The 17,025-nt window shown below is 46.6% G+C and overlaps 1 protein-coding gene across 2 annotated transcripts in view; it reads right to left on the bottom strand.

Moving 5' to 3' along the window:
- Nucleotides 1–3,583, bottom strand: part of LOC132333973 (synaptotagmin-like protein 2) — a 35,276-nt gene extending 31,693 nt beyond the window's left edge. For both annotated transcript variants that reach the window (XM_059859598.1, XM_059859599.1), the window contains exon 1: nt 3,444–3,583. The gene's annotated coding sequence lies outside the window, so the exon portion shown is untranslated. The remainder of the gene's footprint in view (nt 1–3,443) is intronic.
- Between the last annotated feature and the right edge of the window lie 13,442 nt (nt 3,584–17,025).

The following is a 17,025-nucleotide window of genomic DNA, read 5'->3' as shown; positions in this document are numbered from 1 at the left end:
TTTTTAAGCCTCAGCCACGCCTGGATGATTCTGAAATACCTTCATTCCAGTTTTGATTTAACTGTAAAACAGCAGGGTGCATCTCATTGTTTGAGATATCTGGCAGGTGTAATTCCCTCCAACATGCAGGAAAAGGAGTTTTAGAAGCACTCTTAGGAAGCAATCACCCAACCTGGAGCTTCTAGTTATTAATGCCAAAACAAAGAGGGTCTGCATCCAAAGGCTGGGGTCACCCTCCCCATGATGGAAGGGGAGAAAAATGATGCCCAAGGTCTGTGTCTGATCTGCCACATCATCTGATTTCACACACCTTGTTCCATGAGAAAACAAATTCATACATGGGAATACTTCTTTTAAAACTGGCCACTTTCCTTCCAGAAATAATGCAGCTTTCCAATGCAAACACAGGCTCAGTCATTAATTCACCCACTGCAGCCAGGTCTGTGACCTTGGAGCAGGATGACCTGAGTGGCACAGGAGGCCCTGGCAGCACTCATTGCTCACAAGAAGGAAGAAGGCACCTGCTTCCACTGCCTGTCCCCTGCAGTGCTTACAGCTAGGTGAAAGGTTTAAGTCTGCCCAGTGAAGGGTGACATCCAACACCCACAGCCATGAGGAGGCTAATACTAGCAGAGATGGGTAGTCTCAAATCACAAGGAGATTAAAAGTGAATCAGATTCACTAATTTCAACACAAAACCACAGTTCTCATAGCAGGTTCTCTCTTCTGGACAAAGTTGCAGTAGGTTAATGAGCTACAAGCACAGCTATAAACAATGTGCTTAAACTAGCACAAATCTGCATGTAGACATGGCCTGTCATTTAGTTCAGCTTAACATAAAAGTTTAGACAAAATTGAGTGAGAAGTCCAAACACAGATTGCACTGATTTAATTAAATCACTAAAAATAAAATCAGCATCAGCTGATCATCTGGTACCACTTCTGTGCACAGACAAGGTGTTTCTTCCATCTGTGCAGCTCCACAAATACTTAGCAAATCTTGAAGGAAGGTGGAGAAAACAGGCTTTTTGGATAAAAGCAACAAGGTCATCTGAACTATTGAACAATGTAGTTTTATTTCTAGGTGCTTAAGCTGAATAAGATTGGGAGCTTTTACATGAGCAGTGACGACTCTAATTCTGCCCAGACACAGCTGTATGATGATGCTGTTGTGTAAAATGCACATTGTGCTGCAGAGGGTAAGATGCCTGCCCAGGGACACTTCACACTGGTGACTCTGTGGTGTCAGCCCCGGGAGTGCAGGTCTGCAAGAAGGGAACAGCTTGGGCTGAAGCTCCTGAAGCCATGGAGGCTCAGCCAAGCAGCCACCCAGAGCAGTTCCCAGCAGCATCCTCCCTGGGTGAGTTTCTAATCCCGTCTGTTTTGGCTTTCTAAGATGAACTGTAACATTAGGTTTAACTTGCAAAAAAAAAAAAAAAAAAAAGTAACTTTGTTTTGAATCAAGTGTCACTTACAAGCCCTTATTTTTCTCAGGCTCTGACCCCTGTTTACACCCCAGGACAGCCCTGCACTCCTTTCAACTTTGTTGCAAACATTTACCATTGCTTTGTTTTTCTCCCCCCCAACACACACACTCCCCTGCTACATCTCTGAGTGCAGATAACAATATTGATTTAAATGCAATCAAAGTGAGCCTCATGCACAATGAACACTTTGTCCCACGTTGTGCCACACTGTGGCAAGGGCTGCCCCTTTCCCAGGGATGGAGGCCCATTAAAGGGATACAATTTATGAGTTCAGGAGGAAAAAAACAAGTTTGCACTTTAATTACAGAATTGTGCATGAGAGCAGAAACATGGGTCACCACGTGGAGTTTCTCAGATATTCTGCCAAAGGTGGAATAGGGAGGGAGGTAAAGGAATTGGGTTCAGCCCTCAGAACCAGCTAACTCCTGCCTGCTGACACCCTCACTCACAGAATTTCCATAGGCACAGGTCAGTAGATCTGCACTGTCTGACCATGCCCTGTGGTCTGCCCCAGGGGCAGAGACGCAGGGGCCTAGAATGGTTTACAGCATCACTGGAGAGAATAAACTGCAAACTATTTTATGTGAAAGAGACTCAGTGCCAAAGCAATTCAAGAAAGGCATAAGGACAAAACAGGCCATGGGTTACCATGGCTTATACAACAGCACTGATCACACTGGAGAGATGGCTGCAAAGGGAGCAGAAATTAATAGATGCTATTTTTATTGCCATGTCAAGCATTTACAACAATGAAGCATGAACAGGGGAGTAAATAAAACCAGGATGGGGAGGGGAGATTAGGAAAATACAGACAAAACAGCAGAAGTCACAGGGAAGTGACACATCACATTCCACATTTTTACAAGTTACTTAGAATACAAAGTGGGGAAGTAGTAATAAAAAGTACGCTATAAATCATCAAAAGTACCCCTTATTTTCTAGGACTTTCCTTTTTTGTAAGTTTTTTATGTCAGATATTCTCTACAGGGAAAGTTGTGGATGCCCCATCCCTGGAAGTGTCCAAGGCCAGGTTGGATGGGGCTTGAGCAACCTGGTCTAGAGTAAGGTGTACCTGCCCATGGCAGGGGGGTTGGAATGAGATGATCTTCCAACCCAAACTATTCTGATTCTATGATGTCTCCTCTGAAAACCAACAGCTGCCTCACAAATTTAATTTTAATAGATGGGACAAAAACCACCCTGTGACTAATTGCAAAAGGCTTTGATAACACAATTCATCAATGCAAGGTAAGATACACTCTGATTTGACAGCCCAAAGTCCCGGCCAGGTGCAGGGGAATGATGCCCCGTGCCAAGGCAGCCCGGTCGGTGGAACCAGCCCCGAGCCGTGCCCTGCCGGGCTGGGAAAGGCACGGCCAGCTCCGAGCGCTGCGCTGCCGCTGTGCCGGGCGCCGTCCCGACCCCGAGCGCTGCCGCGGACCACACGGGAACCTGAAACCCGTGTCCCCGCCTGCACTGCCGCCCCGCCACGGCCACCGAGGCTGTCCCCGTGTCCTGCCCGCTGTCCTGCCCGGCAGCTGCTCCATGCAGCTCCACCCCGCACTCCCACCCGCTGCCGGCCCACGCGTGCCCAGCGCATGGTGCCCCCGAGGCCAGAAGGGAAGGGGGCACTGGAAGGGAAGTCCCGGACCCCCCGGGGACCCGCGGCTCGGCTGGCCCGGGGCGGGGGGCAGGGGGGAGCGGCAGCTCCGCCCGCTCCCAGGGCCGCCCGGCCGGCGGGCGAGCTCGGCAGGCACCGGTGTGTCCCGGCGGCGGCTGTGCCCGGCACACGGGCACGGACACGGACACGGACACGGACACGGACACGGACACGGACACGGACACGGACACGGACACGGACACGGAGCGCTCGCACCGAGCCCGGCCCGGGGCTGCGCTCCCGCCCCCCCGCACACCGGGGCTGTGCCCGTCACGGCCGAGCCCCGCAGCCCTTACCTGCCCTCGGCGGCGCGGGGCGGGAGAGGGGCTATGCCGGGGCGGGGCTGTCCATCCCGAACCGGGACTGTCCACCCCTGGGCGGGGCTGTCCATCCCGAACCGGGACTATCCACCCCCGGGCGGGGCTGTCCATCCCGGGGCGGGGCTATCCAAGGCGCGGGGCGGGATCGGGGCTGTCCATCCCGGGGCCGTGCCCATCCCGGGGCGGCTGCAGACGGAAAACCCGGGTCGGAGCAGGGGCGGGTGTCAGGCTGGTCAGCGAGACCTGCGAGGGGCTGGAGGCAGCCTGGGTTGGGGATCATTTCAGTCTTGCCAAATACTGTTATTGTATATTAATACAAAGTAATTAGTTGCACCCTTGTCTCAGCCAGGGCAGGACCCGCCTTGGAAAGGCAGGGTATTAGGAGAGGTGTAAGGTGTTACAAGAGCAGATTTAAGTTATTGGGTGTTCGGAGAGGAGGTGTAGGCAGGAAGGCACCCCCAGGGCTCGGAGCAGCCCCGCATCCGGAGCAGGCAGAGCAGCCGCCCCATGTCCCTTCAGCATGACAAAGCTGCCTCCTTGTGAAGCAAAACCTGTTCCTCTCCCTCGGTCTGTGCCTGGGGACAGGAGGGAGTGAAGAGGGATGCTGGGGACCGAGCGTTATGCCAGTGTTCAACTCCGGCAGGTAACCAAGAGTGAACCGGCCCAGCCCCTGTTCTAACCCAAACCAGCAAAAATTTAAGCTTCAAACTGAGATTTGAAGGTATATTTCCAGCAATTCCAGTTTATTGGGATTTCTACTCCCTGCTGTTTACCTCGGTAACTCAATCCAGACCTGTGACGCTGCCCCCGCGGTGCCTTGCACCAGGGGCTGCTCCCAAGAAGGCACAGTAATGGATACATTAATAAATTTTAGATGGGGAGGAAAAATCAGTAGGCTCCAGGAGGCTCTGGAGGGGCTTGACAGCTGGCTTGCAAGCAAAGCTGAGTAATAAAAGAAATAAAAATTGATGATTTTCGAGTGTATCCATGGCAAGGAAGAAGATAAAGCCGTCAGCATGGGAACAGATTAGAAAAGATACATGAAAATTTTTGTAAGCTAGACTACATGCGTAAGTAAACTTGTATACGTGCCTTATTAAATTCCCGTAAAACTTTTACCAATTATATTAACATTAATTGCTTTACACCCATAAATATAGTAAGTTATTGGGATGTAGTTAATGCCTTAAGATCACGCTTTCTTAAGAGTATATAAACTAGAGAACACACAAAATAAAATCTTTTTCTTCTTAGACCCTGATCCCGTGTGTGTATGTCACTCCGACCGAAGGGTGGCAGGAGACCCGGGGAATGTGCCAGCCTCGCTCATTCCCCAGGGGCAGTTTCCAAGTGCCAGTGCCACGCTGGGAGGAGAGCAGCGCATCCCTGAAAGGATGCAGCGCCCGGGCACGGGGAGCAGCTCGCAGCTGCTGGCTGTCCCTGCTGTCCCTGCTGTCCCACCCGCCGCAGACACGGCAGCTCCCCCAGTTTTCATCTTCTACAGCAGAGAAAGCAAAACGTGTCACACTGTGACATCACCAAGAGTTTGAATTTCTGGCTGCTGGACAGCCAATGCTTCTGCATCCAGTAGAGGCAGGAACAAGAGCTTAGTGTAGGGTTTATTTCTGGCCACTCCTGCTCAATGCTAGACAAAAACGTGACTTGGGAGTGAGTAAATATAGTCACATGGGGACTTTACAGCAGCCTGTAAAATCAGTGAAGAAATGCATTTTATTACCACAGCCTGCCTCCCATGCTTTTCTCACGTTTCAGTCTTTTCATATCTTCAGAAGAACAACTGGCAGAAATCATGTAAAACACTTAAATAGTAGGCAGAGATGGGACAAAATATTGGATTTACTTGCTGATTTCTATTTAGGCTTTCATAGTTCATATCCTAAAATGAACCGTTGATTCAAGTCTAAGACTTAGGCTATTAAGTTTAAAGCAACAAGACATCTTCTGAGTCTGAGAGATGCTGATTGCTGCCTGCCCCTATGTCATTGATTATTATGACCTTTCTCTTCCAGAACAACCGCTCTGTGCACTGAAGCCCTGCTTCCTGGAAAGGGGCTGGACATTGCCTGCTGATGGGAAGTAGAAAATAAATGTTTTGTTTTGCTTTACTTCCATGTGCATCCTTTGTTTTTTCTTTATTAAACTGCCTGTATCTTGACCCATGGGTTTTTTCCATCTTATTTTCCTCTACCTCATCTTGTCCTGCTGAGGAAGGCAGTGATAGAGCACCTTGCTGAGCACCTGGCATCCAGCCAAGGCAAACCCACCTCCAAAAGGTTTGTCCATTCCTATTCCCATCACAATGATAAGGCCCTCAAAACCCACATTTTTTTCAGAGTACAATGTGGGACTCCCCTTTAGATGAGGTGCACTTCTAGTTCAGATGAACAATCCTTTTGTTATCTCACCTAAGCTGGGACCCCTGCAAGTACAGCCACAGCACAACCCATTGTTCTAAGGATTTTCTTTCTATGCTGTCCTTTTTCTTAACTCAAATCCCATTAAGCCTAGAGTGTTTGCAGTATTTTTAGCTGTGACTTTCAAAAGGCTGCCAAAATATAGCTGAAAAGTATATATCAGTGTGATTAATGCTCTCAGTGTTTCTTCATGATTTGGCCTTCTTTAGAGGAGCTAAATGTGGAAGCATGACAAAATCACCAACAACTATTTCAGTGGGGGTTTTCAATGAAATTTTTGCAACCCCAAAATTTCCTCCCCAGCTCCCTGACTGCAGTGCTAAAAGTACTAAAAACACCAAGGGAAGAACATGGTGCTTTGGAGATGCCATTTTTACTTATCACTGTTGTATCACAAAAATATTTTACTGAGAACAAACTGCTTCTCGGTTTTGTTTACCGGGTGTAAAAATTTTGGTTTACAGCTGGCCAGAATAAAGAAACAGATAAAATCTCCACTCCACTAGGACAAATGCTCCACCAGCAAGCCATAAACATAAATGCAGACTCCAAAAGAGGAAAAAAACCCTGATAAATGTGTGTATGAGCAGGGTCCTACTTCTACCTGCAGGAACTGGGCATCTAGGAGTGGATAGGAGCAGAATAGCAACATATCTCTTTAGACACATCCTTTGCAATCCTGCTGTATGTCTTACTTGGTTAGAGATGGTGAGTCATGTCACAGCCAAAATTCAGCGGGTAAAATTCAGTGCAAATCAAGTGACACTACGTGGAGGTCCACCAGTTTAAACCAGCTAAGAAGCTGGTCTTGTTTTATTTGGCACTGTGGACTTCAATTTTTACTGATGAAAAGGTGAGCGGTTCTAACCAAAAACTGAGGCTCTGTGTCCTTTCTGCTGTAAAGTATAAATCTCTATTGGTTGGCAGCAAGAACTATATTTTTGATTCCATCTTGCTCAGCAGTGCAAGATGGTTTTTTTTCTTTTAATGTAATAAGAGTTTTAAAAGAGAAATTGGCTCATGTTTCAGGGAGATTTCTGAGAGACTTACAAATCACGTAGCCCAAGTTGTGAGAAAGATGTTATTAATTGCTTACAGCAAAACCAACAGTTTTTGTAGGGCCATGTTCATCCCAGCTAGCAGTGACAGAGTGGGATGCAAAGTGCACACAGCCACCCAGGGCTCAAGCAACACCAGGGGCCTGAGCCTGCACCAGGTACAGGGCAAGGTCCAGACTCTTCTCTGTAGTGAGAAGAGATGGTTACTAAAGGTGAGGTTTCCCTGTAGAAAAGAGAAACACAGGCACCTGCAGAAAAGCAAAATCCTTCAGGAAAACACACCTACAGGCCTGAGGCCTCCAGCCATATCTCCAGACTGGTATTGATCAGTGTTCATAAAGGAAATGGGAGAGTTTCCACGTGCATGAGATAAACCAGCATGGGTTGGTTTTGTACTGCTCTGTTGCAATACATTTATTTCTGGCCAGAGTGAAACCAGCACAGAAAAGGAAATACCACACAGTGGCTCATACCACCACTGTTACTCCAGGTTTGCTGTGCTGAGTAATAATATATAAAGTATTACATGTAAATGATGCATTTACAACATTGAGCTGTACCAATACCTCTTTTTGGGCTAATTTTGGTGCTAAAAATTGAGATGACCAAGGAGGAAACACTTGAGTTAATATTTAAAATGAGGAGTTAGGCTAGATACATGGCAAAAAGCATCCTGATAAATCTGTTCTCTGGCTTCCAACAAATACAGTAATCCAGCTTACAGCAGAAGACAACATGGAACAGAAGGTGACTTATCAAAGGCAGACAATTAACAAAGTTTTACCATTTTCAGACCAAAGTGCTATTGATGATTAAGTGACACTGCCTGATATCCCTTCACACACTGCTCCATCCCTGCCCTCTGGATGCCCTGCATGCTCCCTTCTTGTCAGCAGGAAGCTCTGAGAGATACATGTTTGCTGCTAACTGGCTTTAAAATTGCCCTGTGTTGTAAGAGGAAACAATAATCTCTCCTGTTGGGAACATATCCTGGCATTAAAAACAAGCAAACAATAAATCTTCTCTCATGTAGAAGTTTCTTTGAAATATTAGTGTTTGCTGCCCCTCCTGCAGTCCAAATCACATTTAAGAAATGGATTTCTCTTTGGTTCTGACAGGATGTCCTAAGTAAAAACTACACTGCTGCACAGTACCACACAAGGAAAGGTAGCACAGAGGAAATGCTGCTTGCCAGACAAAAAACAGGAGTAGATTTTTCTCTGCTTAATGAGAATATCTGCAGTTAGATTACTGAGCACACTCCAGTGAATAAAAGTAAAGGATAAAATTACCTACAGTGGCACAACCTTCCCCACAGCTGCTGTTTCACCAGCTGCTGTTTCTATACAGCCTGTTGCACTGCATTATGAGAAAACTTGTACCAGCAGGAGAGCCAGGCCTTTCCAACCCACCCTCCAACCCCTAGGGTAAGCAGAGGCTGGATTTGTTCATGGATCTGCCATGTAAAATTTTAAATCTAAACAGAAATGGTGTTTAGCAATATGAGCCCACACTTTGCTCCAGCACAAGAATCAGCACATAAGCATTTCAAGTCTACTTGTCACAATCAACACTGCACCCAGGCAGCTTTGGAATTTCTTTTCTGAACTAAAAGTCCACATTTTCCCAGTTATTTTTGAAGTATTATAAGTAAGCACCCATCTTGAGAGAACTGAACTGCCTGACATCAGAGTGAGAACTCCACTCAAATGGGTTTCAAAACTGCTTATATAGGCATAATTTTGAAGGACAAAATGCATTTGGTATCTAGTGCCTTAACAAGAAGTCAAAGCAGAAAGGACAATTCTTGAGAATAACTCTTTAAAAAGGAACCTTAGTTTGAAGATGATTTCTCATTATGAAATGCCAGAATGTTTTTCCCTGACCCCTTAGAGCAGGTACCCCCTCCTTTCCTCCCTGGTTCCAATCACCCAAGCAAGGCTGAAGCACTCACCTGAGCACATTCCCATCTCAAAAGGGTCCAAGGAGGTTTTAAGCTACTAATATACATAAAGCTTTTGTATTGCAAAAAATGCTGTCAAAACTGGCTGTTTACTTAACATGCCTGGAATAAACCAGGACTCTGCCAGACTTTTATGTTATTAAAACATGAAAAAAGATGCCTAACTGCATTATGCTGGTATTTACTTAGAGGAAGTGTTGCTTTTGCTGTATTTGACCTGAGGGACTACTGAACAAGATGAGTGTGGCTTACAGGAGTAAGATCACAAAAATAGCATTTTCTAAGGAAACAGGAAAGATTTGCTGATGTTCTTTGGAAGTACAAATTAAGCTGCTACTTGAAGGATAACACATAAAAGGTATTTGAAAACTGTCACATGGATTTGTGCTCAATCACAACAAAAAAAATCCTTTTTAATTGTCAAGAGCCAAGCCTCGTATTGAACTCCCACACCATTTGATTATCTATTTGTTCAGTTCATGTCCTAAAACAGGAAACATTTGTAAAAAATGCAAGCACCCTATGAATGGCATTTGAACTGCAAAAGAGATTATATTGTTCAAACAAACTTATTTCCAGAATTTAGCAACTGTCAATTATGTTATTATTAATACAATGTTGAAGTAGAAATACCAGGAAGAAGCATTGCCCTATTTGGCTTAAAAGTCCAAACAGCAAGAAGCTGCTAATAGTTTTTAATCCTTTATAATGACTACATATTCAAGGTCACTGTGTGCTTCAGTAGGGTTATACTTTTTTAAAAATAAAAATTATGTAAGCCATTGATTTGCTTTCTGATTTTTGCTCTTTAAGTGTATACTTGGAACTATTTTAAGATATTTTTCCTTGCAATCCACCAGATAGAAGCCGCCTTTCCTTATTGAAAGAGCAAATGAAACTGATCTTTCATGTCATTATTCACCACCACCATGCCCAGAGATAGAAAGGTAGGGGAAACCATCAATTATTGCCCGGGTCATGATAAGTTTGACAGTCCTGGTGCACCTTAGGTCAGTGTCTCTCATCTATGACATATTTTAATGATGAAACACAGAGGCTAACCAGCAACTTTCTGCACCAAGAGTGGTGCCATCCTCTTGGCCAGGCTCAGCCCTGCTCCCACAGCTGTGCTCGTGAATGGCTCCAGTGCTGCAGGAATCTCACTGACACCACGGGGTCAAATCAAGGCTGCAAACCATCCTTTGGGGGGTCAGGGGCTTCCTGTCCCAGGAAGACACTCTAATTGCATGTAATTACTGCTAGAAGGTACAACCACTCTAATCTATCTGCTACAGGTCAGTTGTCATCTGGGGTGTGACCTGGCTCCCAAAATCCCAGTGAACAGAGCCAGCTTTTTCTAGCTGTGCACAGGCAGTGACTGTCACGATGCCAACCAGAACAGTCCCAGCTGGATATGTGATTTTAACCTGCAGAATGAAAAGGGGCAAAATGAAAAGCTGATGCTAATTTAATACCAATCACATCAGTGGTGCTGATAGATATGTCCCTGAACTGGGTTTTAAGCTGTTCTTTCTTTCTGGGGGCTGTCTGCTTATAGAATTGGAAGCTTTTCAGTATTTCACACAGGCTCTGAGAACATATCCCTTATTGAACATTACAGAAAAGGCCACCCAGTAGGAGTTTTACATCATCCCTGGCACAGAATCAGCACTCAGTGCTTGGGAAGGAAAAGAGCAAAGATCCCAACGGCATTTCTGATAAAAAAAGCCATTTCATCCTCTTGAGAGCTACAGAGCAGTTTATAGACAGAGATGGATGCAGCCAGGGGGATGTCCTGCAGGTCAGGGGCAGGAGGAGCCGGGCCTGCGAGGGGAGGCTGCTGCAGCTCGGGGTGCCCCTGGCACGGCGGGGATCGAGGGGCACCGCCCGGGCTCCGCAGCACCGCCCGCCTGGCACGGGCACGGCCGGCAGTGACACGGAGCGGGGACACGGGCACGGCCGGCAGTGACACGGAGCGGGGACACGGGCACAGCCGGCAGTGACACGGAGCGGGGACACGGGCACGGCTGGCAGTGTGACACGGAGCGGGGACACGGGCACAGTTGGCAGTGACACGGAGCGGGGACACGGGCACAGTTGGCAGTGACACGGAGCGGGGACACGGGCACAGCTGGCAGTGACACGGAGCGGGGACACGGGCACAGCCGGCCGTGACACAGAGCGGGGACACGGGCACAGCTGGCAGTGACACAGAGCGGGGACACGGGCACAGCCGGCAGTGACACGGAGCGGGGACACGGGCACAGCCGGCAGTGACACGGAGCGGGGACACGGGCACAGCTGACAGTGACACGGAGCGGGCACACGGGCACAGCTGGCAGTGACACGGAGCGGGGACACGGGCACAGCTGGCAGTGACACGGAGCGGGGACACGAGCACGGCCGGCCGTGCAGGACACTGGGCCGGGCTGCGGGACACGGCTGTGTGCAGGGTGCCAGCACCGCCACCGGCCCGGGTTTGCACTGCTGCCAGCCCCTGGTGCCCCGGGGGAAGGCGGGACAGGGACGTCACTGCGCTGGCCTGGGCTGCCCCGCGGCTTTCGGTAGCTCGTTTGAATCAAATTGCCGTGTACAACTGGATTAGACAGTTGTTTTTCAAAGGTTACACCCTACACACTATTAAGATTCATAGGTTTTTCAGATGACTCCATCTGAGCTATTGCTTTCCCAGCTGCTCCCACGATGTGCAGGCTGCTGACAGTTTCATTTTCCATTACTTCCCTACACTTTGCCAACTCAGGGCCCACTCGATCACCGAAGGATAAAAAGTGCTTCCAAAGAGTTTGAACAGCAGCGTGTAACAAAGCAGTCGGGCTACAGGATCTGAGTCCCCATCACTTGGTGAATAACTTTGGCTGCCTGTCACAAGCAAGTCAGAGGCAGGACAAAACAAGTGCTTAGGTTTATCTCCTGTTTTGTATTCAGGATTGCTGATCCTCTGCTCCACAACTTTGTCACATCATCATACACTGCCATACTCAGTGTAATGAAATTAATTAAGAAAAGTCTAATGAGATTATTAGCAAAGCAGGGAAGGAAGCATCTTATCATTCTTCCTGGGAATTAAACCAACTAAAAAGTAACCTTCTCCTGGAAAACTCCTGGGAATCAAAAGGAAAAGTCTCATGAAGCCAGGCACCAAGGAAGTAGCTGCTCTTGGTTCACTCCACGTTAGCTTGCTCACCTATGCTGCAGCATTTCCAAAGCACTGCCCAGCTTCTGGGAACCCAGAGCTTCCCAAGGAAAATGCCCCATCAGACATCAGGGGCCAGTGCCAGAGCAGTCTGGGAAGCTGGCTGCCAGCAGGCAGAGCCAGGCTCTGCTGCCACCAGGGACCCCATGGCCTTTCTGCAGGGAGAAGGGCAGCTGGGGCAAAACCATCTGTACAATCATTTATTAATAACTAATGGCATATACAAATGTTATTTTTCCTCCCCAAGAAAAAGGCCACACGATCACACTAAATTCAGGCTCCTTTAGAGGGCAGCTGGGTTGCAGAGCCTGGATGCAGAAACAGCTTCTCTGTTCCCTCCAGGGGCCAGTTATGTGAACTAAAATGAAAGGGATTCACAGCCAGGTCAAACTCAGGCAGGTAAAGCAATGCTCAGACACAGAGGCTGCTTTAGTCTCTCTCCTAAACTGGAGTGTGCCAAAAGCAAAGAGATTTGTAGCAATACATGGCGTAGGGAGCAGCTGAGGTCAGCACTGAGTTCAAGAATTTCCTTGAAACAGTGAGAATTTAAAAACAGGCTATTTTTTAAAATAAAGAATGAGGTCACCTTGTAGTCATTTGACAGCATGAACTGCTGTGTTTGAAAGCACAAACACATCCTTTTAACATCAATGCACCTGAACCCTCCAATTCAGAGACAGCAGGAGCAGGTGGAAAGCCTAGAGTTCAGCCCAATTGCATCAATTTTATGCCAGGTTTAATATGGCAGAGTAACCCTAAAATTACATTATCATACCTGTTAAGGCAAGCAGCCATCAAATAAATAATGCAGTTCCATGCACTCTTAAGCTGAAAACATTTTTTATTTTAGACAAGGACAACAAGTGCTGCCAAACCAAAAGAACAAAACCACTTAATAGTTTCTAAAATTGTTAATATATGAAAATGCAAACAATTATTAGAAAAAAAGACCTTTCCCTCTGATAAGGTTGATAGACAGTTTAATCCCCAGACCCTCTGTGTGAATTTTCCTTATTTTCCTTTCTTGTTGTTGTGTTTGTTTGCTCGTTGTTTTGGTTTTGTTTGTTTTTATTTGATTAGCTTCAATTGTGAAACTACATGAAAAAGAGAAAGGCCAAAAGAAAAAAGATATAAGGAGAGTTACTCATATGCAGGGAAAAGGTTATGCAGTCAATGAAATTCCAAGGGAACAGCAATGGTACAAAGGCAGAACCACTTTACTGTGATTTACCACACAGGGGAGAGCTTGCTTTGGCTTTGACACTTGAGCCACAGAGCAGAAAGGGATTCTCTGATGGTGGAAAGTCATTCTTGATGTTAGAAAGTCATTCTTTATCCTGCATCCATCAGGGCACTCTGGTGTTCAGCTGCCCTGCACACAAGGTATTTCAGTTTAGCATGTTAACCATCCCCTGCTTCTGCAACAAAACTCCCCCCAGCACTTCCAGCATCCTGGCCCAGCACAATCCAAGGCAGCCTGATCCCAGGGCATGTGGATGCTCCACCAGCATCCCCAGGAGGTCAGAGCAGCACCATGAGCAGCTGTTTCTCTGCTTTTCATTTTTTCCTCAGGTCAGAATGTCGGGAAGATCAGAGCAGTGTTCCTGTCAACCCAAACAGCCTGAGCCAGATCCACAAATGTGTCCAGATGCTGACATTCCCATCAATTTCCCATGGAACTTGGTGACTAAATACACACTGCTGTGGGTACAGGAGTCACAGTTCTACTCCAAGGTGTTGCACACAAAGAAATCCTTTTGACTGCAGCAGGCATCAGTTTCCCAAAGTGATACAGGATAAGAAAACTTCCTCCATGGTCTGTGTCTGTCAGAGAGGCTGGTTCTGCTCCCCACTCTGCCTCTGTGGAGGCCAAAGCAGTGCACAGGCAGGCAGAGGCACTGGGAGCATCCTCTGTGCCAGGACAGGAGCACTGGGTGGCTGCTTCATCTCACTTCAGTGCTTGCTCTTCTTTTTTTTTCCCCCAGAAAGAGGAAAGCTTGTTGGACAAGGATTTTGCTCTAGGAAACTCGCTTTTGAATGGTTAAAAGGAAAATAAACCTTCTTTCTAGTGAGAAAAGGAACATTTTAAAAAAGACCATTCTAGACCCTTTACAAGGAAATGGAATTGTGTTTTTTGATAAGAAACTGATAATTTTATATTTGATAATATTTGATAATATTCATCTGGGGATTGAATACAGAGGGTTAGGTATATTTCTGACCAAGTTACTCTGAAGTGACAAGCCATGGGGCTCTCCTCAGAAGAGTTGATATTTTTGTCACCTTACAGACTTTCACTCTCTACAAGATTAAAAATAACAGTGAGTTCATTAATTATCTTTTAGGCTGCAAACACTCCACAAAAACTTATAAATGTTTTTTAAACCACAAACAGGGCTGTGCAATAAGCAAGCAAACAGTACTGTGCATTTGAAAATCAACCTAATGATGGATTTAGAGGCTTAAAGCAACTCTTTCACTGCACTTGTTGGAATCTTTAATTACACACTTCTCTTCATCCTCAGCCATCAGCTGTGATACTGAACTAGAGAGCTTTATAAATCCCTGGGTTAAACTGGATTCAGTGTCACCACACAATTACAGATTTAGCTTATTTCAGGAAGGCAGAGCAGCTGGAACACTGCTGAGCTTTGTCAAGCAAAACATGGAATTCTACAGCAAGTTTTTTAATTAGGTTTCAGGCCAACAGAAGCAACTCCTAAATATCCTGGCAGTGCTTTGTCTGGGTGATGCTGCCTTGCCTGGGGTTTGCCTCTGGGCTTCATTTTTTAATGACTGACACTTCTATTTAGAGAGTGAATACATGGGAGCTGCTTGGAAAGGGAACATTTCTGAATACATTTCAATGTACACAGGCTTGACTCACAAAGTCTGTTAACACACAGCTCCTGGTAGTGGCCCCTTCCATTTTATCTCGAGATAGGAGCCTTTTCTCCACCCAGAGCTGGGACTGCTGTGCTGCTGCACTCTGGGCTGCTCTCTCCTCTTAGCTGAGCACTGTAAGTAAGAGGTTCCTTTCCCACTGTAATTTAGAACATCAAGCCAAAGCAGATTTTGTTTTCTGTGTTCAGTTCTCCAGAGCAGGCAGTGCTGCTCTCCAGGAGCAATGAGTTGGAAGCAAAGTCAGCAGCTGACAGGTGCCACCCATTACCTTACAGGAGAGTAACCCTGGAGGGCCTGCAGGATTAGTGCTGGGGAGCCTCTGGTTTGAGGGGAATGAACCCCTGGTGGGTAAGAGTCAAACATAAACACTCCTGCTGCTCAGAATCCTCTGTAAAACAGGGTAATGGTTGTAATCTTTGCTATGAGCTAAACCCACTCTGTAACTGGCAATCTCAGCCCTTCATCCCAAGATTAAAGGGCCACACGGTGATACTGAATTTCTGTTCTTGGCTCCTGCTGTCTGGTCAAACTGAGCATTTCACCCTCCAGGAATGTAGTTCTGTCATTTTTTAAATTGGCAAAAAAGTGAATGTAACAAAGCAAAAATACATATTAGCTGAGGGAGCTTTAAATGCCAGGGAAAGGACTTTGGTGTTGATAGATGAGAGGGAATTAGAGGACACACTGGCACCGTGGTAAAGATACAGGATCCTGCAGGTGCTTACTGCCCCAGCAGGGTGGCAGTGGGCTTTTGCATCTTCTTGAAAATTGCAATCTTATGCAAAGGATCAGGGCTCTGTGAGCTACCAGTCAGACTCCTGGGCACTATGGAGCAGCCACAGGCAATCACTGAAATGTGTCTGTATCTCATGTTCAGATCATTTGCACTCATCCATGGTTAAATGACTGGAAATCAGCAGCAGCTCCCATTTTAGGCTTTGGGGAAAGCCAGTGAAACTCCCCATGAGTGCATGTGATCCCTCCACACTTCCTCAGTGAAGGTGAATCTAAATGCTTTTCAACTTTTGGAATAAATCTGAATTTGAGTTTCAGTCTTTCAATGAACATATTCCTTTTTGGACTCCCCTGTGATTCTTGGACAAGTCACTTAACAGTTGCAAGACTTGCCCATCCTCTAGTTTAAAGACAGGCACTGCCCACTCTGTGGGAATCTGTGTGAAGTGCTGACAGGCAGAACCAAGGAGAAGACATCTCCAAAACTTTTGGAGATGGCTCATATAAAAATATCACCAAATCCTGCCATCTGCCCAGAGATTATTCAGGCATCTGCCATGCACAGAACTATCTGGCAGAATAAAAGAGTCCATAAACCTGATCCCAACAGTAACTGATGCAAGCAGCAACCTGACTTTTTGCTGAAGAATCTGCCACCATATCACAAGGGAGACAAGGGAAAGCCTGGTCATACCTTTCCCCTCCAACCTCACTTGGCCAGATGCTGAACCCCACCTTGCAAAAGGGCTTCCCATGGGATCATCAGGATTAGTCCCATGTTTTCAACAAGCACAGGAAAAGTCCCTGGCCATGTTACCAGCCTTGGTCCCAGGTGCAGGCACACCTGTACAAGGCAATGCTGCCCTCTGCTCTGTCTGCAGGCACTCACTGCCCATGGCTGTGAACAGAGCCAGCTCAGGGCTCTGAATCAGCCTCAGCCAAACACCATGGAGCACAAAAAGCAAATCTGGCTCCTGCAGGAAGCTGAACAAAATGTATAAGATACATGCTTTGAATTGAAAATGTACTGACAATATATTATCTACACGTGCCCATTTTTAAAGGAAATTACAGAATTAACAGGAAATAAGGATTACTCATATTAGCCTGACCCCAACACTAGTAATCAGGCTGACTGCTAAATAGGTCCACAAATACTTTTCTTGTACTCAGTGGATGTACTTAAGTAGGCAAATACTGCAGGGCCTGGCAAAAGTGGGAGAATTTGGGCTTCTCTGAGTCAAAGGTT

The sequence above is a fragment of the Haemorhous mexicanus genome, chromosome 14, assembly GCF_027477595.1.
Source record: "Haemorhous mexicanus isolate bHaeMex1 chromosome 14, bHaeMex1.pri, whole genome shotgun sequence".
In the NCBI taxonomy this organism is placed as follows: domain Eukaryota; kingdom Metazoa; phylum Chordata; class Aves; order Passeriformes; family Fringillidae; genus Haemorhous; species Haemorhous mexicanus.
The sequence above is the reverse complement of the archived record's forward strand: the minus strand, read 5'-3'. Positions and strand labels throughout refer to the sequence as shown.